This window comes from Furipterus horrens, unplaced genomic scaffold, assembly GCF_987537825.1.
Source record: "Furipterus horrens unplaced genomic scaffold, mFurHor1.1.pri manual_scaffold_3, whole genome shotgun sequence".
In the NCBI taxonomy this organism is placed as follows: domain Eukaryota; kingdom Metazoa; phylum Chordata; class Mammalia; order Chiroptera; family Furipteridae; genus Furipterus; species Furipterus horrens.
Window position 1 is genome coordinate 4,817,034 of NW_028327173.1, and position 24,177 is coordinate 4,841,210.

Below are 24,177 nucleotides of genomic sequence, written 5' to 3' on the forward strand. Positions count from 1 at the left end.
TTGCATGGCTCCTTACCGAGGCCTTACCCAAACATCACCTCTTCAGAGAAGCTGTCCCTTAATGCCCTACTTAAAACTATTCCCCATACACCCTGCCAACAGTATCTCTCCCCTGTCTGAGCGATACAGTGACTTCAATTTAAAATTGGCTTAATTTGAATAATAGAGGCACACTTTCCCTGAAAAAATAAAATCTGGACAAAAGTGAATGCTATTTTATAGGCCACTCACTATGAAGTTAAACATAATATATCTTAAGAATAAATATGTGCTTAATGTATGATTTTATCATTATAATTTAAAGCATTAAAAAGTGCTGTATGTAAAAGAAACTTTATGGTAGCAATATTAGATATGTAGGAAAAAGATTAATGAAAATAACCTTAAATGTCCAATAACAGGAAAATACTTATGTGAAGAAATATATATATTTAAAAAAACATAATACCATAATACAACATAATAAATAATGAGTACATAAAAGCAGAAAACTGTTTAGATGTTAAATTAGAAAACTAGAAAAGAATTACAGTGGCAAATGAGTCTAACCTTTATAACGCTCAAATATTTATTTACTAGCCATGTGACATGTGCCTGACCCACCCTGGCAGACGAGGATTCAAGAACGAACAAGACCAGTCCCTGAGCTTTCTGACCTACCGGGGCTGAGCGTCCAGTTACGGTGCAGTGTGATAACAGATGTCCTGGGACAGTCCAGGAGCCACAGGAGAGCACAGCTGGCTATGACCCTGACAGTGAAGACTTTCCAGATGAAGTGACTGACGCCTAAACTAAGCCTGAAGAATAAAGAGAAGACAGGGAAAAAGGGAGGAGGGAGAAACAAACAAGTTTGAAACAGCGTGACTGTTGGGATGGGAGGCAAGAGAAGAGATGAAACTGAATCATACAAAAACTATAATTTGATTTACTTTTATCCCCACCCAAGGGCATTTTTCTTCATTGCACGCACCAACACCAGTGTGAGAGAGAAACATCAATTGGGTTGCCTTCTCCTAAGCACCTGGACTGGGGGTCTAACTCGCAACCTGGGTAGGTGCCCCTGCCCTGACCGGGAATCAAACCTGCGACCTTTCGGCTACAAGACGACGCTCCAACAGAGCCACATAGGCTGGGGCTTTATGATTTTTTTTTTTAAAGTAAAATAACTTCTAGATTTAGTAGTAAGGTTTTCAATTTCTTATTTTTTTATGAAATATGAAACTAAAAGCTAACAGTGAAACTTCACCAACCACGTAAGATTTCTATTATTATCCTGTGGCTACGTCTCCTTCCTTCAGTCGGTCCTACTGTCTGACCAAACGCAGGGAGGGACCAGAAGCAAGTTTAGCACAGCACACAAATGCGCACACACGTCCTTCCCGGCACTGGCCAGCACACCTCCTAGCCTTACATTACCAACTGGGAGCCCAAAGTCCTCAGACTCCACGTTCCCTGGCTGCCCAGCTACCCTCTTACTTTGCTCTGCAGTCCTTTCAGGTGCTTGGCATTCCAAGCCTCTAGCATTTATCTGGCCCACCTAACTTATCTCACCACATTCCTCCCCACAGATTTTTCACACCGAGACCCTCGTTAGTGACCCTGTACATACCACCTTCATTCCTGCCTCAGGCTGACCCCCTGCCTGGACTGTCCACTTGTTCTCCCAGCTCCTATTCAAACAGCACCCATTCTTCAAGGCCTCCTCTTAGCTTCTCAATGAATCCTTAGTCAATTTCTCTAACCCACAATAATCTCTGGTTAAGCTGAATTTGAACTGTATTTATTTGTTATGCTAAACAATGAGTACTTACATTGTTTGGTTATAGTCCATTTTTGCTCTTGAAATATCTAAATGTTGTATTCTTGCAAGGTTTGCCTCCTAGTTGTGAGGCCAAAGGTAGTAACTTTTATTTCTTTTATATCCCACTTACATCAGTATTAAACTTGGAAAACACACCTGCAATACCTGTTGGCCGTCTGACAGATCCTGGGTGGAAGGTTAAATCAGGCAAAATTCACTGTCAGCTGCTTTTATCTGAAACTACAGATTTAAGCACCATGATTAGGACTGAATTTACATGCTTTTTGGGACAGGCAACAGAGCATAGACTGATTATGTAAGATACTTAAAGGAACAACAGCAACAAAAAACTAAATAAAAGATTTATTTATTTATTCCACATGCAGGCAAACACCACCATATTGCAAGACTCTCCAACTCCTTGTACTTATCTAACAAATAAGTAATAACACAAATAATAAATTTATTTGAGAATAAATGAACAATGTCAGTAAGAGAAATAGGGAGGTAATAGGTATGACTAACAGCTTTGACTGTAATTAATAAAGCCCCAAGGCTTGTTTTTTAATTGCTAATGTTTTGTTTTGTTTTTAATTTACTGATTTTAGAGGGAGAAAGGGGGGAGGCAGGGAGGGAGAGGGGAGAGGGAGGAAAGGGGAGTGGAGAGTGGGAGAGGGAGGGAGGGAGGCGGGGGGAGGGAGAGAGAGAGAGAGAGAGAGAGAGAGAGAGAGAGAGAGATGGGAACACTGATTTGTTGTTTCACTTACTGATGCATTCATTGGTTGATTTCTTATGTACCCTGACCAGGGATTGAACCCGCAACCTTGGCATACCGGGATGACTCGCTAACCAATTGAGCTACCTGGCCAGAGTCTAATGCATGTATTTTCAAACAGGTGCTTCAAAGTCTCCATACAGAGATACCTTCATTTTTCTGAAAACTAAGCAAGTCATTTTCCAGGAAGAAAAAAAGGTCAGGATTTACTGCTTATTTAGAGAGGAAAAAAGTTGGCAGAAGAGAATGAATTGAAAAACCAAATATTGTGTCCCCGCTCCCCTGACGCCCAATGAAGAAAACATGCAACTCAGATCAGCACCTAATTTACTCGTAGCATGTGTTCACAAAAACATGTCTACAGGTTCCCAAGGCAGATAAAAGGTCAAGGGTGATGCTAAGTCCTTCTGGGAGGACTCCCCTTTATTTGAAAAGAGCTCTTTTTCCAAAATGGCTCAGGAAAAATGAACAAAATTATTTTTATATAAGCTCTGAGAGAATGTCCTTAAAAGTAAACAAAACACACAGAGGGTATTGCAGGTTCAGTAGAACACAAGGTTAGGGTGCCCAACCTCTTCCAAGAAGAGCTTTACCTTTCACTGCCTACAAACCACTGATGACATGGGACACCTCCCGCCAGGTACATCCGGCCGCACCTCCCCAATAAACGCAGCTGCCTGAAGCTGGGCTGAAGGACAGCTCTGCTAACAAAGAAGTAAAAACATCTTGCGTTTTAACTCTGTAGCACCAGGGAAGAGTCCGGGGTGTATGCACACCTCTCACTCCTGGCTGTCATCAGAACATGACGTTTTTACTTCTATTGCAGTTCTTTTCAGACTGTATTGTAGTGGTTTTTATTCAATATCTGCTTCCTTCTTTTGGTCATGAACTCTGTGAGAGCAGGGACATGTCTCACTCATCTTTGTCCTAGTACAGTGCCCTGCAAGAGACACTAAAAAATAAATTCCTGCCAAGTGAATGGACAAGCCCCCTGCATCACGTGGATGCTCCCTTACTAACAGCCAACTGCCCCAAGAAAAGGAGTCTTAGACGAGAGCAGCCTTAGAAGCTATGGCCTGAAATTACAGATCATTTCTATAATAATTATGCTTCACTTATTAATCACCTTGTCTATTCCTTTCCAAAAAAAAAAAACAAGATTGAGAGCATAAAATGGAGTAAAAATAGCCTCTTCAATAAATGTTGTTGGGAAATCTGGACGGGGACCTGCAAAAAAATGAAACTAGACCACCAACTTACACCACACACCAGAATAAACTCAAGATGGATAAAGGACTTAAATATAAGTCAGAACACCATAAAAGTCCTAGAGGAAAACATAGGCAGGAAAATCTCAGACATCCCACGCAGCAATACTTTCACCAATACATCTTCTAGGACAAGAGACATAAAGGAAAAAATAAACAAATGGGACTACATCAAATTAAAAAGCTTCTGCTCGGCTAAAGAAAACATCATCAAAATGAAAAGGGATTGAACTGCATGGGAAAACATTTTTGCCAATGATACCTTGGATAAAGTTTTGATATCCAAAATATATAAAGAATGTATATAACTCAATACCAGGAAAACAAACAATCTAATTAAAAAATGGGGAAAGGACCTGAGCAGACACTTCTCCAAGGATGACACATAGAGGGTCCGTAGGCACATGAAAGAATGCTCAACATCACTAGCCATCAGAGAGACGCAAATTAAAACCACAGTGAGGTACCACCTCACACCGGTCAGAATGGCCATCATCAACAAACCAACAAACAACAAGTGCTGGCGAGGATGTGGAGAAACGGGAACCCTAGTGCACTGCTGGTGGGAATGCACACTGGTGTAGGCAGTGAAAGACAAATACCACATGATCTCACCTATAAAGAGAAACGTAATAAACAAAACAAACAAAGGAGCAAAACAGAACTAGAGGCATGGAAACAAGGAACAGACTAACAACGACCAGAGAGGTGTGGGGACGGGGAGAGGGTGGAAAGAAGAGGAGAGACTAGTCAAGGAACATGTTTGAATGATCCACGGACTTGGACAACAGGGTGGAAACAGGGGGTGGGCTGGGCAAGGAAGAGCAAAGGGGAAAACATTGAGACAACTGTAATAGAACAATAAAATATTTATTTTAAAAAAATACTAAGTTTTCCCTTTCATAATTAGTATAGGTACATGGAAAGTATGATGCTTCTGCAATCTCTTTGTTTCAAACTAAACATATCACTCCTGAGCAGCCATGAAACTACAGGAGAAGAAAAGGGAGCTTACTGTATTTGAGAAGAAAAAGACATTAGTTTCAACCTATAATTTTCTAAAAATCAAGCAAAACAAAAAATATGAAGGAAAACAACTTTGTCAGAAACCCTTCAGGGATAAAGCACACATCATCGCTATAACCCTAGAACAACCCTCTTCTCAGAATGTATCATCAACAGAACAGGTGAAGCTTCACAGAAGATAACTTAGAAGAGCTCCTTCTTCACATAATGAAGTCCAAATGTTATCTTCCCATAACCCGTAAGTTTATAATTGAAAGCGTCCCCAAGTTGTGTAACTTTTTCTTATGCATCTAAGAACAAACATCGGGTCAGTAATTGACAGCAGAACCAGACAGTCACAAGCACAACAGGTTCATCTCATCTCTGAAATACACCTTTAACTATGCATGCGGCTATCTTCACAGCCATCCATTATTCTATGGGTCCTCTTACACATCCACTGAAACAGAAAATTTCTAATACTGACCTCTAACTCAGTGTCATACAAACAACAGGTCTCCTGTCCAGAATTACATCAAATGGTCACAGTTCCTTTTCTAGTAACACCACAAACAGGAGCCTAAAGCCCTCCGGAAATCATCTCTGCAGGTGGGTCCCGCAGTAACTGTGACATGGTGCCACAGGGGCACATACAGTTACTCCTAGACAATCACCTCCTAAAAGAAGACAGACCTCTGTCACTGCATTTAAAATGAAGCCAAACCTCAAAATGCAGCTATGCCAACTCAGTGTCATTGGAGTTTTCAGGTGGCATGTAGGAGCTCAAAATAGGTCAAACTCCTCCCTCCTCGGTGCTTTTGCAAGATTCAGTTCTTTAGTACTTACCCCATATGTTAGATTCTTTTAGTGATGTCTTACACCTAACACTTTTTCCCCAGTTTGAAGTTTTAAAAAAGCTGTTAAGGGTTGGGGGAGAGACTACATCAGAGAAGTACGAGCCTATTTTTATACTGGGACCTTAAACCAAATCATTTCACGGCGATGCATAGACAGGGCTAAGACCCACCTTGATGACAGCTTATCAAAGGCCTAAGGTTCCAAAGATCACAAATCATTACAGTACGCATAGCAACAGCATGTGGCACTCTGCAAGCATTTTTGCACCTTAACATTTCCATCCTCTACAGTCCTTTGATATCCTCAAAAGACACTTGGATTTCAAAACCAGCCCCGCATCCACAAGGCTGGCAGTCGGCATCCTAGAGACCTGCAAGAAGGCAAGAGCCAGGCACCACGGAACGGGGGCATGTGCGATCTGTCAGCACCTATATTCTCCTAAGAGAACGCGGCAAGTATGACCGCTTTCTCCAGAATTTGACTTTTAAGAGGAGAAATTACCCAAAAAATGCAAACCAAATGAGAAAAATTATATGAACCATCATGGGAAGAGACACTTACCCAGACAACCACCCCCTGATTCAGGACAGTTAAAAAAAAAAAAAAAAATCCCTATTAACTGTTTTAATCTTTTGACTCCCAGAAAGCAAAAAAGCTTCAGAGATTCGTTCCTAAATAAGCAACCTCAGAGAAAAATGGCCTGAAATCTACCTCCCTCCACATCTTTCTATGAAGAGTTCCTGAGCAAGCCCTGGCCAGTGTGGCTCAGTGGACTGAGCACAGGCCTGAGAACCAAAGGGTCGCCAGCTTGACTCCCAGTCAGGGCACACGCCTCGGTTCCGGGCCAGGTCCCATTTGGGGGTGGGAGGCAACGGATAGAAGCTTCTCTCCCTGTCTTTCTTCCTCCCTTCTCCTCTCTCTAAAAAGTAAATAAAATCTTAAGACTTCCTGGGCCCATGATTGAGGTGGTAGGAAACACTGCTACCTGTCTTTATTTCTAACTCAAATGAAGACTTATTGATGTCATCCCCATTGTATTTTGCCACCCAAAAAATATATACATACACACAGATTCCTGGGATTAAAAAATTACTGAATTTATTAAACGAGAAGAAAAAGGGCACACATTATCACTATCATAAAAATGCCTTTTTGATCTATGTCATGAAATAAAAAGTCTTTATGACAAAACACCTAAGAACAAAACAATAGTTCTCTATTACAGCTGAACACTCCCTGAGCACTCAGCAGTATCTGCATAAAAATATCTGGAACACATACATCTGCATGTAGCGCCAGGGTAAGAAACACATGAAGAAAACAGGGATTTCTCTAGGTAACATCACAGAGGATAAACATGGCTAGATTAAGGGTTGTTGGCTGCAAGAGCCATGAGTTCCTGAGGAAAACGTAACTTCAGATTTGTAGAGTAGGTTTGTATTTTCAAAGTATTTCCATATCTTTTTTTTTTTTCATTCAGTTTATGTATGACAGTCCCTATCCGACAGCTAAGGAAGCAGGGCACTGCACCATACTTCAAACCCGTGGTGCAGGTGGAATCAGGATCCAGGTCTTCTCACACTGAAAGGAGACATGTACCAAGTTCATCTATAATATCCATATGCTATCATGGTTCAGGACATTTTGGTGAAGCAGGAAAAAAACATGAATTAAACAGCACATACACAATGTGCTTAAAAGTCCCCATGATTCTATCAATCAGCATCATCTCTCTTAGCAAAACATTGTTTCTAGAGTTAGAACTGTTGCCCCATAAGCCACTCAGTTCTCATATCTGAACTCAAATGCATTTATTTATACACAAGGATTTTATTTTTGTTTGTTTTGGTTTGTTTAGGACAATCTTTAAGCCAAGAAACAATCTGAGGTGGAAATGGAAACATCCACAAGCTGATCTAAATGCTATTTTCAAGCCACTCATCCTAAGTATTCTTGCCACTGACCCAAGTGGGCATCATCTTCAATCTCCCTATGAAGAGCTAAAGGAAAAGAAAATCTAATTAAAAAGCCCAAGGAAAAATCCACTTTAATCAAAACTACAGCCCAAAGGCCAAGGGATATTACAGTAGTAAAAAATCCAAAACATGAAAAAATGGTAACAAGAGACATCAAGGGGGGAAAAAGATGAAACATTGTAATTCACAACACTAAAACAAAAACAATCAAAAATATATTTCCAAACAGAAGTATCAGACTGTCCAAAAAGCCTGTTTAGTTTTTTTTCCATTAAATAAAAAACACATTTTTCATTTTCACCAATAACTACTGATTTGGATATTTTGAGTATGTCAGCTATTTCCCACGTGGTATAAGTTGATTGTTTTCAATTAATGTCATGCTTTGATCGCTATCAACATCAACTGGTCTACGCAACCACCCGGGAGCATTGTCCAGCGAGAAATCTCCAGCACGGTACTTCACACACCACGTCTGATATGTTAGATCAGTCACAGCACCTTCTCCAAACACTGTACAAATCATTTTTTTGTGTTTCAGTTGCATTTTTACCTTTCTTGAAATAATAAAGCATAATACACCAGAAATGTGTATTTTCTTCCATCTTCAGTATTAAAATGGCTATACAAAAATTCACCAATTTTGTTAAGTTTTTTTTTAATGCGTGTTAATATGACAGCTGTCACAATACAATCTAACACAATTGTTTTGACTGAAGTTAAAGACAATTAAGCGCTACAAGAGCCATGTTATAGGAAAAAACCAAACTTTTTGGCCATCCCAATAATATAAAAAGATGAAGAAATAACGGAAGGGAGTTAAAAGACAGAGAATCACAATTATTAAGAATATTTTACTAAGAACAGGAAACTAAATGTTTGAAGAATTACTTTATAAAATCAAAAGGAAAGAATGAGACATTCAGTTCTATCAAAAGCAAAAGAAAACCATCTACTCTGAGTCTCTGCCAACAGATGAAGGTCCCAGACGTGGCCAGTAACGGTCCCTGGCCAGGAGCTGCTGGCCCTAGTAGATGGGAGCCGACGCTCGAGGACTGTTAAGAGCTTACTCAAAAACTCAGTCTAACAAATGACCGGTATGCTGTGCTCCACACTAAAACATCTGTGTGAATCATTATAGAAACAGCACAGACCAGATCATCACTACTGTTTGTAAAGAGACACAATGTAATTGTATCATAAGCACACTCACCACTTTAATAGATACCAAGAAACCTCTGAAATAAAAAATGACCAGAGTAAGTAACAAAGGAGCTGAATAACCCATCTAAAAAAACGGACTACTTTTAAACACTTAACACATTTCTTAAATCTTTTTACCTCAGAAGCCTTTTCACTTCCAATTTCATAATTAAAATTTTTCAGAAAAAGTTGAAAGGATTGTATCACCTCTAGCAGTTGGAAATCAGTTTCAACTACAAGTTATTTCAAAGAAATCACTCCCCAACAGTACCAAAGCACTGAGGTTCCAAAGCAGTTGTCATACATAATTCCACCCTCAGAACCCAGCGAGCCTGACTGCGACAGGTAAGAGAGCACAGACTGGACAAATACCAGAAGTTGCATTTCCCATTTCCTACCTTGGACCTAGCAGGCTGATGAGCTTGAAAAGAGAGAGAGAACCTAAGGTCCTGGCCAGGTGGCTCATCTGGTTAGAGGCATCGTCCGGATACACCAAGGTTGCAGATTCGATCCCCGGTCAGGGCACATACAAGAAGCAACCAGTGATGCATCAGTAAGTGGGACAGCAAACTGATGCTTCTCTGTCTCCCTTCCTCTCTCTAAAATCAATAAATAGAAATATTTTAAAAAGAGGACCTAATGTTCAGCTTGATAGTTACTTACTACAAATAACAAAGCAAATGGTTAGCACTCAATTTTAAAATAAATGACTAAAACCCACAAATTATATACTTTAAAAGGGTAAATTTTTATATCTTAATAAAGTTGGTTTTTAAATAAATAAATGGTTCTTAGAAGTACTATATATAACATAAAAATAACCTGGCTTTATTACTGATTGATCACAAAATGTGTTTTAAAATTCTGATATATTAAAAAAAAATCAACTTTGCTCATGGTCAAAGAAATGCAAATTAAAATAAAACATTATACAGTCTTCACCTATCAGGTTAGCAAAGATTAAGAACTTTCACAATATCCAGAGTGGAATCTAAACCCTAAAACACTCTTTGTACACTGGTACATCTTGGAGGGCAAGTTATTAACAGCTTTCAATATTAAAAATGCACATACCTATTGATTCATTAATTCCACTTCTAAGAACTTAATGTACAGAAATACCTATACAATTGTACAGGTTCAAAGGATTTCCAAGAAATGAATCAGAACCAATTTATCTGTCCATCAATAGGAAATTAACTATATATGTACACAATGTCCCACTATGCAATTGTTAAAAAAAAAAAAAAAACCTGAGGTATAACTACAGGTATTGGCTTGAAAACAGGGGCTTGAAATATGAAATACTAAGTAAAACTTCACAGTAGTATGTATAGTGTGTACATATGTGCTTATAAATGCATAGAAAAGGTCTGGAAAAATACTGGGGAGTAGGTATTACTCTTCTTAGACTGTATTAATGTGACTATAATGAGTATATATTAATTCTATAATTATAATTTCTATTTAATTTGAACACATCAGGGCCTCGAAGACATACATATCCAGGTGTCAAACATCCCCATGCTATGACCCCACCTGTCTTCCCAGTACTCTCTGGTTCCAGCCAAACTATTCTTCTTCCTTTGAGATATCAGCCCAAAGAACTCCTCTTCAAAATGCTCTTACAATTTGGTTTCAACAGCTACCACTAACAGCTTCAACTATAAATTACCTAAGTTGAAATAACTATCTGCCTGCATCTGCTACAGAACATTTTTAAAGATTTTTTTTTAATTGAAACCTAAGTTCTGTACTCACCACTTCCTCTGCTTTCCAACCTCTGTGCCTTTGCTCCAATTTCCTGCCTGAAACCTCTTAGCTACTTATCACATGTCCAATCCTGCCAATCCTTCAAAATACAGGTTAAGCACCTCCTCCTACACCAGATCTTCCCGAATGCCCCAGCCAGAACTAATTCTGTTTCTTAAACCACAGTATCATCATCTCTTGAGGCACTTTCTCCTACCTAGCACTCAACTGGGTACATGTCCCTGTCCCACTAAGTGAAAAAAATTCATCAAAGGCACAATCTGCCGTGGTCATTTTGTATGCCCCATTTCATACATAAATTAATTAACCTAATATTTCACTAAAGCTTATAAGAAAAAGAATGGAAAGAATCTAAAAATAAAAAGCACAGGCTTTTCTTAACGCAGCTGTTTTAATTAGTTAATATTTACATACGGCAAACAGCAGGAGAAGGAGAGGTAGGGACCCCTCTGTCCCGCCCTCCTCCCCAGCGCCCCAGTACTGTCTGCCTCCTTAACACTCAAGCACTACGATCAACGTCTCCGCGCAAGGTCTGAAGGGGTCCACGGACACTGCAATTTTTATAACACATTCTTAACTCTGGGTCTAAGTTGATAGAAATAATTTGTCGCGTTTAAGAGTGCATTTATTTATGACAATTATACAATTGTACACAGTATACTTGTGCAATTGAAGCGACCAAAGCGGACATCATCTCTACCCTCCTGGAGCTTACAAAACAGCAATGAACCTGAAGTTGCAGAATCTGAGCACAACAGTCAGAAGCCTCTGTTCTAGCCTCCAAGTTAATTACCCCTGTTCTGTCGTCATATTCTTGTTTCTGACTCAGTATAATATGATCTGGTCTCAGCTTTGCTCTGCTAACATAATCATATATAATCATATTCCTCAAAGATTACACTCCCGTTATCAAAATTAGAATCTACATATTACCAAAATACCACAGCAGCTATTAGTAATGGTGGGCTACTTTTCCAAATGGAAATCTTATTTATCACATGATATTTTTCCTTAATTCCATCTCAAAAGTCCCAAAATTTGAAAAATACTTTGTAGGTCACTCCCCGAATCCCCCATCCTGCAAGTCCCAGAACCTTCATAAATAAAGTCAGGCTGTAGGGCTGCTAGGCAGATGGTCAAATGTTGTTTGTTTTGTTTTAAGATTTCATTTTATTTTACTTTTATTAGAGAGGAAAGGAGGGAGAAAGAGAAGGAGAGAAACATCACTGTGAGAGAGAAACATAGACCAGTCGCCTCTCGTATGCCGCCCAGCTGGGGACCAAACCCACAACCCAGGCATGTGCCTCAAACGTGTTTTGAACCTGCAACCTTTCACTTGGCAGACCGACGCCCAGCCAACCGAGCCACACCAGTTAGGGCGATAGCCAACTGTTTTTAGTTATTCCTCACAGACCATTAAAGCAAGCTACTAGACAGCTGAAGCTATTCCAATAAAATGCACCCCTGTCTCTCTCCATCCTCTACCATCTGCAAGGTCTGTAAAAGGAAATAGAAATCTTATTGAGTCAGACTGGGCCTTCTTTTTAAGTATGAAGATTAACTGCAGACTAAAAATTACATATATATATATATATATATATATATATATATATATATATATGAGGGTCTGCTATCTTCTCTTGTTCATTTCTCTCAGGCACACTCTACTATAACAAATTAGTGAGATCTGGAGTAAGGGAATTGCCTAGGCTGCAAGCTTAAGCAATACACTCCAAGCAGTTTACTGGATAGCTATACACTGGTATTTTAGCCAAGGGCCCAATTAATAATAAAGTAATACTTTGAATTTCCCACTTGCCATTGTTCTATATATATAAATCTCCTTCAGGAACATCATAATGAAAAGGAACAGCAAAGCTATGACATTCTGATCATTTATCAGCAACCCAAAATGCATCGTTACTCCAGGGTCTGTGCCATTCATTTGGTATTTAATCATGTACTGTTTCGTAGCATTTCCTATATTCAAGGAATAGTAAAAATTTTACAGCTGGCAACTTAGAAAGAACTTATGCACACCCTCTAGAGTTGACCCACTGCCCCTACGTATCCCCTGGATGCTGAGTGTTGCAGACAACAAAGAAAGGGGCACAGTGGAAAGCTAGATCTCTGGATGATGATAACTGTAATAACAATAAATATGGGCTAATATTGATTGAGCACGTGCTATTTACCAGAGACGTTTTAGGCAGTTACTTCAGTCCTCACAGCGAATCTGTGAGATGAGTGCCATCACCAGCCCCATCTCACAGACATGGGAGCAGAGACAAAGGAAGGTAGCGACCTGCCTGATGTCACAGAGCTAACAAGCAGCAGGCTGGGCGTCAGGACGAGAGCCCTTACCCACTTTGCTGCAATAGTAGAAAGGCTAAGCGTGGACAGATACAGGCTGATCAATTTTGAGGCTCAGTTCCCAAAAGATATCCAAGGAAGCAGAGCGCCACGCGGCTCTGGATCTCAGGAGTGAGGAGGGCGCTCTGGAAGATAATGCTGAGGGAGACGTTAAAGGACAGCGTCAAGAAGAACCCCAATATTTAAAATAAAGTTAATATGGTATCAGATGGGTGCTAGCTCTGTAAGTTACATAAATGTCTAATCACTATGTTGTACACCTAAGATTAATAAAATATTATTTGGCAACTGTAATTTAAAAATAAAATATTAAAAAATAATAATAAAATAAACATATTTTAGATCAAACTGATGACACAGTAGGGTGGTATTTTAGTACACTATATATAAAAACACACTTTTCAAATCAAAATATGTAATATATATACCTAATCTACAGAACATAATTTAACTATAATGACTATAGGTTCACAGCAGCATCTGTTTTTATTGTACAGTGATCACAGTTAGGTTATCATGCAAAATCTTTAGGCAAGAACGCCACCTATAACACTGTTCCCATGAGAGAAAATAACCTGCTTTAAGATCCACCTTCAGACATGCTGTCAGGGTATGTATGTAGTGAAAAGACGGCCAAAATAGATGGCATGCCATTGATTCCAAGGCACACATGGTTTTACACCTGTACAGCATGGGAGCTGGGACAGGCCTCAAGCAGTTTAACGGTACATGAAATAGTGGTGCATCTTCCCCCTGAGGCCCCTTAGATGCAATGACCCATCCCTTTCAGAACACACCTACTGCAATTCCATGTGTGGGCATACACGGGTACAGTTACGGAAAACTCTGTGCCTTTAGGGGCTTACAATCTAATGAGAAGAGTAAGATTAATGCTAAGGTACAAATGCAAGTAACAAACATTTACACAAGACGTAAAGTCATAAAATAAGTGAGAGGGTTAAAGGACTGAAGACTGAACTGGTAGGAAATAAAGAGCGGCCAAACTGAAAAAACTTAAGGCAGTATGTATGTAATGAGCACAGTTGTTTGTTTTTTGTTTTTAAATATGCTTTATTGATTATGCTGTTACAGTTGTCCCAATTTCTTTTCCCTCTGTTCCCCTCCACCCTATGACCCCCTCCCTCCAGTTTTCCCCCCCACTTAGTCCATGCCCATTGGTTGTGCACATGGTTCTTCTCAACATCTTCCTGTCTACTCCACTCCCTCCTGCTGTGCTTCTTAATTCCTGTACCATCTCCTCCCTTTCCCCCTTCCCCCTCCCAGCTGACCTCCCCCCAATATGCTCCCCATACCTATAACTCTTTTTCCACTCTCGTTGCCTACTTAGTCTGCCTTTGTTTCGGTTCCTTCACTTTTGTTGTTGGTTGTTGTGATATAGTTTTCATTTTAATGTTTATAGTTTTGATCCTCCTCCTAAACAAGTCCCTTTAACATCTCATATAACAGTGGTTTGGATCTGATGAACTCCTTCCGTTTTACTTTGTCCTGGAAGCACTTTCTCTGCCCTTCTATCCTGAATGACAGCTTCGCTGGATAGAGTAATCGTGGTTGTAGGTTTCTGCTTTTCATTACTTTGAATATCTACTGCCAGTCCCTTCTTGCCTGTAGTCTCCTTTGAGAAATCAGCTCATAATCTAATTGGGACTCCTTTGTACATAATTCTTTTCTTCTCTCTTGCTGCTTTTAAGATTCTCTCTTTATCCTTAATTTTTGACATTTTGATTATAATGTGTCTTGGTGTGGTTCTCCCTGGGTCCATTTTTTTTGAACTCTCTGTGCTTCCTGGACCTGTAAGTCCATTTCCTTCCCCAAGTTAGGGAAGTTCTGCTTCATTATTTTTTCACATAATTTTTCCATTTCTAGTTCTTCTTCAGCTTCTGGCAACCCTATGATTTGGAGGCCCGCTTATGGCTGCCCCATAGGTGTCTGAGCTCCTCATTTTCCTCACTTCTTGTTTCCTCTTTCTGCGCTGGTTGACTGTTCCTTCCCTATGTTCCGATTTGTTGATTTGATCCCTGGTTTTCTTTCCCTCACCACTAGTTTCGTATGTGTTTTCATTCATTTCAGCAGGACTAGCCTTCATTCCTTCTCTGTCTTATTTAAGATCTTCTGTTAGGTCTGTAAGCATTTTTATAACCAAAGCTCTGAACTGAGCCTCAGAAAGATTTCCTATCTACTGCTTCGTTAGATTAGATATTTGCTGGCTGGTCACCTGCGTCACCAGGATCTCTATCATGATCTGTGCCATCCTGACAGTTTTGTGTTTACCTTTGCTTCCTGGGCTATAGGGGGCGGAGCCCCATGCACTCGTCACAACCGGGGGACCCTTCTCACCAGGCTGTGGCATTTTCTGTGGGGGCGGGGGTCCAAGCTGGATTCCCGCCGTTCACTCTCCACTGAGAGACCAGGAACCTCCTCCTCCATCCCCACCCCCTCCGGGCCTCACAGTCCGAGGCAGCGGGGGTCTGCCTTCCCCAGCGTTGGATTCGCGAGCTGACGGGTCTAGTCTGCAGCCAGGGGTGCTCCCCAGGCACTTCTCGCCTCCCCTTAAATAAGGGGGTCTGTGCTTACCGCCGTCCCGCCACCAGCACAGCCTGACCTCTCCAGCCCGGCTTTGCCCCTCCTCCCCGTCCGGATGAGCACCGCTTCCTTATAACTTCATATATGTTGGACTTCCGTGTAGCTTTATTTTCTGGAACTTCCGGTTATTTCTGGTTTTGCAGTAGTTGTACTCCTTCTTAGTTGTGGAGGGAGACTGAGCGTGTCAGCCTAGGCCTCCGTCTCGGCCGGAAGTCCTAATGAGCACAGTTTTAATTGAAATAGATTGAGTCTGATGTAAGAATAGGAAGAAAGTTGGAAATAAATAATATCTCAACAACAGTAGAGGGAAAAGATGAATAATGTCAGGTTTTGGTCACGTTATTCTCCTCTAAGAACCAGAAACTACCCTCCAGTTAATGTAAAGCATTGCTTGAAGATAACTAATTAAAGGGGAAAACACTTTTTTAAATCTTCTATCTCTCTCTCCTTTGAACCCCTGTGGTGGTTTTAAAATAAATCTACAAATTCTTCGATACTCCTCCTTCAAGAAGTGAATCTTAATTCCCTTTGCACACATGGGCTGGACTAAGTGACTCAATTCTAACAGAATAAGGTGAAGGTGACAGTGTGTCATTTCTAAGATTAAGTCATAAAAGGCTCCTCTTTCTCTCTCTCTTTCTCTCACCACTTGTCCTGGAGGAAGACAAATGTCACATCGTGAAGTCACGCAAGTAATCATATGCACAGGTTCATGTAACTGAGGATTCCGGCAGAGGCCTTCTACCCACAGCCAGGCGCGTAAGCCATTTAGAAGCACGGCCTCCAGCCCCAGCCAAGCTTTCAGACCCCTGCAGCCCCCAGAGACCCGCCCAGCCACTCCCAAACACGTGACCACAGAAACCATGAGATGAAAAATGTTTACTGCGGTGTCACTACGCTACACATAACTAATACAGCCCCATGGTGTTTTGTGTCTCTGAAACACTTATCTCTACCTTCTAGCAGTTACGTATATACCAATGGCCAGTATAGACAATAACTTCTGGAAGGCTGTCCTCTTCACCTTTACAGGCTGGAAAGGCTTACCTCAATGAACTACACAGTTAAGTACTAGTTTTTGTTTTTATTTGTTAAAAGATTCTTACCAGTGCCTATAGAGTTGACTACAAGTATCCAAAAATGAAGTGTTTAAGCCTTGAATAAGGGGTGAAAAGAAATACTGGTTTGACTTATCCCACTGAAAATGGAACGAGGGATAATGGATGCAACCATGAAAAAAGACTCCAGAACGACACATGTACAAGGTGGAGAAAGCCGTCATCCTGACCTGGAGTACAAAGCTTGCTCAGAGAGGGCACAGCAGCCAGGCGTTATAGCACTAATGCTTAGAACTTCATTATTAAGGAGAAAAGGACAAACCACTTGACTAAGAACGGATTAATTTTACATGTGTTTCACAAACTGTTCTGCAGAATATTCGTTTCTGAAAAAAGGTCATAGCATCCTCTGAGGAAGGAAAAAGAGCGAGCAAACCAACCAACCAAACAAAATGTCCTCTGCATTCTACAGGACATTTCTGAGGCTTTAAGGTGCTAATGCGCATTACAAACTGATTTGATCTCAGAACACTTGCAGCATATTAGTATGCTATGAATATAGTTTGGGAAACACTGACTTGTGTAGGCAGACAGGTAGGCCGGGAGGTGGACAGGTTCACAGAAAATAAAAAGACAGCAAGACAAATGTAATAAAATTATTCCACCTAAAAGAGATGGTAACTGTCTAACAGTTATAACTATGTAGTTTCTTAAAGCAAAATAAACTATGAGATAATGCCCCAACAGGTGTGGCTCTGTGGGGAGGGCATCATCCTGCAAAGCAAAAGGTCACCAGTTCCATTCCTGGTTGGGGCTCATGCCTGGGTTGCAGGCCAGGTCCCCAGTAGAGGGGTGTGTGAGAGGCAATCAATCGATGTTTCTCTTGTACTTCGATGTTTCTCTCCCTCTCCCCTTCTCTCTAAAAAAAATAATAAAATCTTAAAATAAAATAAAATCTTTTTAAAAAATAAAAATAAACTATTAGACAAGCTATCAAAAGCAACAATAGCCACACAGATGTCAGGGAGAATGACGATGAGAAAACCGTGATAGGATATAACAAAAACAGAAATTCCCTTTCCACAGGCCAGGGCTTAGAACACCTCCCGCTCCCTGGGCTCCCACTACGTGCCTCCTCGAGAGCTGGCGGGAAGGGTGAGCACCCCGCCATATGGAAGGCCGGTCTGGCCCCAAACCCTCCACCAACAGTGATGGTAACTCACGCCCCATCTGATATCTCATGGGAAGTGTTAATTAAAGGCAAAGCGCGGAAGCGGGCATATAAAGCAGCAAAGGAAGCGCAGGAGATAAAGCAGCGGAGTGAACAGCAGAGGGGTCGGTGGGTCCGCCCTGGCTGTTCAGGCCGATCTGAGCAGGCCTATGTGGTGGCCCTGTCAGAGAGCAGGACTGCAGGCTGGTGACACCCCTCCAGTCACATTCAGTGATCGACACAAATGAGTGAGGGGGGCAGCGGAAGGGGAGCGAGGGGGCAGGAGAACACAGGCTCTGGGTTTAACGAGGGGCATTCGGCTTACACACACCTGAATGATGTTCTCACATTTCTCACAACAGTGGAGCCAGGTTCTGCTCAGGGAGGGAGAGGTTTGCAGGGCGCCCCCAGGCAGCTTCTCTGGACCCACACACGCAGACACACGTCCGCGTTCTCACCTGCTCACACTACCCTAAACTGCCTTCGCCCCTCACGTGGCAAGTGCCACCACCACTGGCCTCCACCTCCACCCCCAGAAGAAGTAATGGGGTCAGGACTCAGCTCTCTGGGAGCCTGGCGGACACGGGCAGGTGTCCGTAAGTGTGTGTGTGCGTGCTCTGCGGCACGTGCGTGCGTGCGGCCGCGTGCTGGAACGGGTTTTTGTGGGAATGGCTCTGCCCTGCTGCTGCGCGGCCATGCTTGAACACAAGCTCCCTTTCAGGTTAGCCCAGGCTCACAATGTCAATACTGTCCCCTTTAGAGTGGTGTCCTTATGCTACACACAGCCCTGGCACTAGGGTGTGGCTCAACAAAGTCTTTCTGCTGAGGAGGCAACAAGGCAATCCTGTCACTACAACTGGGTGGGACCCCTAACAGGATTCCAGCACCCATGAGGCCCCGCTGGGCCTGGGGTTCTTGTTTTTCTGTGAGGCCTGACTCTCAAGGTTTACATTTTTGTTCCACTTTTCCCCCAACACCTGAGATGACTTGGGAGCTTTCTGCTTGCAACCAAAGAAGCCTAACCAAAACCCTTACAAATCACGTGTATAGCTAGTTTAAAATTAGGGTACGACCCATGGCTTTAACTTCTGATGCAAAAGCCCAAGACAAAAAGGCTGTGAGGATTCCTCAAACACCAAGTACTCCATGAATTAGGTCAAATCATTTTGATACTTAACCATATAAGGAAAATTTTAAGTTTAATTTTTTTGCTTATGATAGATGATATACTGGCAAATTTTACGAAATAAAAACAAAAATTTTACAGTGGCACAAAGAGTTCGCTTTACAAAAACAGTTTAGTTTTGTTTGTTTGGTTTTTTTTTTAAACATTTTATTTATTTTTAGAGTGAGAGGAAGGGAGGGAGAAAGAGAGGCAGAGAAACATCAATGTGTGGTTGCCTCTTGCACACCCCGAACTGGGGACCTGGCCCACAACCCAGGCCTGTGCCCTGACTGGGAATCGAACTGGCGACTCTTTGGTTCACAAGCTGGTGCTCAATCCACTGATCCACACCAGCCAGAGCTGTTTTTTTTTAATTGATGTGAGAGAGAGAGCCACTGATTTGCTTCCCACTTAGTGATGCATTCATTGGTTGATTCTTGCATGTGCCCTGACCAGGGATCAAACCTGCAACCTTGGTGCATAGGGACAATGCTCTAACCAACTGAGCTACCCAGCCAGAGCCCAAATAAAAGTTCTTACATGAGCCGTCCTATCTGACCTAGTTACCTAATATACAGTCATGTGTTACATCTCACATTGCTTGGCACACAAAGTTAGTTATACAAATCACAATTCCGACAAAACTCCAAACTACTAAATATATTTAGTACTCGAGAATTTTAAGAGTTCTGTGGTCAAGCTTAAGGAATCTTAACAATTTTCTAACACGTAAATGCTCATTTCTCCTCATTATTTAAGAAACACTAGAACTCTGTTGGATAAGAAACTAAGCACAAGTCAACAGGCTCACCAAAATCACATTTAAATGGGATAAGCAAAGCTATAAATTTGGAATAATTACCAAGATATTAATAATCAACAATCACTTCAATCTGATTCAAGAAGAATTCCTGTGAACCCTTATGATCAGCCAGAGCACAGCATTATCAGAAATTGATTATGTAAGACAATAGAACATTGTTTCAGGGTGTGCAAGTATGTGTAATGAAGTTCATGGCTATGTTACACTAATGACTCACTTAAACATCTGAATTTTCTGCTATCTTAACCTTTAAATCAACTGCAAAAGAAGCTGCCAAAAGCAGTTAGTAGGAAAGCACACAAGTCCCAAAAGAACTTCGTATATACAACTCGTTTTACTACTTAAATGTTTTTTTGATTACTGAGATTTAAACAAGATGTTAAAGATTCAAAACTAATTTCAAAAGTAATGAATGCTTACTAAATCCATAATAATAGTCAACATACATTGGTTTTGAGAAGGACACAGATCATATTTTTATATGTGTTTTTACAGCACCTGGCATATTTCTGTCTAGTATTACATACAATTATTGCAGGACCTGACAGTGGTTACTGTCCCACTTTGTAGAAGTTGAAAAAAATAACTGGTGCGCAAATTTCTTGATTTGGATGACATTTTTGTTTTGAACTGGTTCTAGTTACTCTAGTTATCTTGAAACGAAACACTAGCAGACGCTATATTGGATTGAAATCACCTGACTCTATTCCTACTGAATAAATAATACATGTACATTGGAACTGTTTGCATATCATTGTAAAAAATATACAACTTTAGAGATTTGCTCCACATTTTGAAAGCAAAATGAATCAGAGAGCACATCCCTATGAGCAGTCAGTCTGGAACAGAAGACGTTTATTCTATACCGAGTTCCCCTTGCCACTACAAACCTCTCTAACAGCTTGTTACATTAAAACAACTGAGACGGGATAAGACGTGTGATAATAAAAACCCTCCAAGGCACTGATCAAGCAGATTATCTCTGAAACTACACCTTGGTTTAGGAGCCTTTGAACAGGAATTTGGCCTGCATTAATCCATGCACACACTCGTTTCACGTTTTTTTCTCACTGTTAATTTTTAAAATGTAATCCACAGAGTAAATCATTCTATCAGACAATGTATTTGTGTTGATATGACTATTGCAATCCAACACTACTACACGTGCAAAACGGCTCTCTTTAGCCAGCTCCTTCCCTCCCCCTCCTCCTGCTATCTGCCTCACCCCACTTCCCCACCCCTCAACACACACCTTCCCCATAAAATTCCAGAGGAAACTCTGGGTCCAGTGCTAGGGTTTTTCTTTCTATAGGGTAGGTCTATTTGACTTTTTATTAATGATACTGAAAACTTTTTAAAGACTGATGATGCATACAAATTTCCCACACCAAAAACACAAATAACGCCCCCCATTTTGTTTCAAATTTCAAGAGACTAAATTTCCTATAAAAGACAAAAGAATATCAATTCAAGAGTCCTTAGAAGTCACAATGTATAAATACTTCTGATAGAACAAATTAATGTCAAGACACAGCCAGTAACGTCAAAAGCCTCCCTGCAACCGGGCCTGTCCAAGAGCATCTGTGTCAGCAGCTCATGAAGTGGCATCTGCAGAAAAACACTACCACCGCCTTCAGAAGAAAATCATTAGGCCTCAGCCGTTAATCCCCTCCCCCACTCTCTTCGTCTGGATCCTTCCAAGCAATTAACCAGTAGAAGGTGCTATTCAAGCCACCAGTACACACACCAACCTCCACCCTTGGCCCAGAGCTGGACTCTCAGCCCATTCCTCGTCCAGTGCTCAAGGAAGCCTCTACACCAGCGACAAAGCCAAAAACCAGATCTTGTCTTGTAAGCCCTGTTTATAAAACAAAACACCCTGATGGCTCAACAGCTAGCAAACCTATCAAACCATCAGACCACTAATGTGTCAAAACACCCACCCACACTTTGCTAAATATTAACCTCAAATATGTGCTTCATAGCCTTAACCTAGACAATCTGCTTCTCCCAAGAAGAGATGGCCCTCGGCACATTCACTACACCAAGAGTTAACTGAACAAATCGCTGTCCCCAACAAAGTCATGGCAATGAGGAATGTGAAAGCTGACTGTCAGACATGTAAAGAGGGATTTTATCTTCACGTACACACACACACACACACACACAGCGAGGAGCAGAAGCCGGGGCTGCAAACGGAAGAAACCAAGGTGCAGAAGAGGAGTCTGAACATGTTTCTGGGTGTCCTTTAGTTTCCAATGTACTCTTCTGCCTCTACAAGGTGGCAAGCCAAAAAAAAAAAAAAAAAACGGCCAGACATGAAATGGGTGAAAGAGAGCTGAAAAAGAGACGCACCCACCCCTCCCCCACCTTCTCTCCTCTCTCCCAAAAAGAGCTGTGCTTGTCTGTGCAAACCTAGTCCCAAATATGGGCGAGAGAGAATGAATGTGTGTATGAAAGAACAATGAGCCCTCGGCCTGGTAGTGAGTGTGAGTGTGAGTGTGTGTGAGTGTGTGTGTGTGCCCGCTCCTGCCTCCCTCCCGGCGACCTCACCAACAACAGGGCGAGCTGCCACCCAGCCTGGGCCATCGAAACCAGACCCGGCTCATCCCTTGCGGGGGCATGAACTCAGCAAGCCAATGCACGGAGGGGAACTGCTACCCCAAGATGATGTTATTGCACAGACCCATCCTCGCTCCCCTCCCCCACGGGCTGAGCTGAAGGATCCAGTGTACACCAGACAAAAAGGGCTCTCTTTACATGAAAAGCCGCGATCAAAACTGTGTCAAATCAAAGCACACGACGCCTTCACTGGGGCTCCAGCAAAGGGTCTGCTTTGTAATTCACCAAGCGCATCTTTTACGAGTTACCTTCATTGTGTTCAGAAAATCGCTGTGGACAGCAAGCGCTTCCAGCATGCAGACAAAACTACTTTCTAAATGCACCTTAAAACAGCAGCACGCGCGGCCCCGGGAAGGCACCCGGCCTCCCAAGGGCACGTCGTGCTCAGACCGGCGCTGGGCGTCCGCGGTCCGGGCAACCCGTAAGCAGCCCTTGGAGACGCAGCGGCGAACGGCGGCGCAGCCAGGAAGCATTCTGTCTTCCTCCCGAAGAACTTCGCCAGCAGCCGGCCTCAAAGGGACCCTGCAATCCGCTCCCCTCCCAACGCCCCCCCCCACCTACGGAGAACTGCTTCTCTCCCTTCCCAACCCTGGCTGCGAACACACAAGTAAGGGGAGACCCCTCTCCCCCCGAGGGCAGGTCACGCGCCGGGTCCCGAGAACCCCACTCTGCCGCGAGCGCTCTGGGCTTCCTAACTCAGCGGCCCCGCGGAGCGGCGCTGGAGAACACAAAGAGCGGGTCTCCCCCGAACGCGACCCCGGCCCCTGAGAAGTCCTCCCCTCCGACGCCCGAGAACGGCACCGTCTCGGCCCCGGACTGCCCTTCCTCCCCGTCCCCGGGCCGGCCAATGGCTTGGGCACAGCAGCTCGTTCCGCCTCGGACAAGTCCAGCGAGAGCACGAATCCGCTGCCAGGCGCGCGCGGGGGTCCGCCGGCCGGCGAGCGGGACAGTTACCTGGCCCGGCCCGAGAGGTCGCCCGCCCTCGGATTCCTGGGCGTGCGCGGCGCCACCCCGGCCTTCGCTGTCGGGCTCGCGGCGGGCGAGGACTCCCCCGCCTGCCCGCTGCCCGCCCCACGCCCCGTGCCCAGCAAGCCGACGCCGCGGGCGGGCGAGTGGAACACTTACCTTCCCCGGACGCGCTACACCATCAATGGAGGTGTGTTCGGCCGGCTCCTGGGAAAGTCGGGGGACGCGGCGGGAGGCCCGCGGGGACAGAGGCGGGGCTGCAGGGGCTCCCCTCCCGTGACCTTCCGTGCCGTCTCCACTAGTCTCCCTGCTCCTCGCTCGGCCGGTCCCTCAGGAGCGCGAGCCCGCGATCATGTCTGGTTTTGTTTTCCTGAGGGCGAGGGGGCTCCCCGAGGAGGATGGGCTTTTTTTTTTTTTTTTTCCTCAACTAGGAGATAAAATGAGGCAGAGACAATGTGGGAGGCAAGCGAGGGAAGGAGGAGGCGAAGGTGAGACCCGAGCCGGGCGAGCGTCTCGGGAGTGCGGGAGGAAGACGAGGCTAGGAGCGCGGGGAGCGGCTCGCGAGCGTCTGTGGGAGCAGCGGCACCTCGGCGATGGAGGCCGAGCCGCGGCGGGGCTGCTGCACCGACCCACCGCCCACTCCGCGCTCGGGTCCGGCCCACCTCGCAGTATCGCGCCTTACCATTGGTTCGTTCCTGGG

The 24,177-nt window shown here is 43.1% G+C and overlaps 1 protein-coding gene across 1 annotated transcript in view; it reads right to left on the reverse strand.

Moving 5' to 3' along the window:
* The window catches only part of RERE (arginine-glutamic acid dipeptide repeats), a 370,885-nt gene extending 346,811 nt beyond the window's left edge, over positions 1–24,074 (reverse strand). Inside the window, exon 1 of the mRNA XM_090268534.1 lies at positions 23,637–24,074. The gene's annotated coding sequence lies outside the window, so the exon portion shown is untranslated. The remainder of the gene's footprint in view (positions 1–23,636) is intronic.
* Between the last annotated feature and the right edge of the window lie 103 nt (positions 24,075–24,177).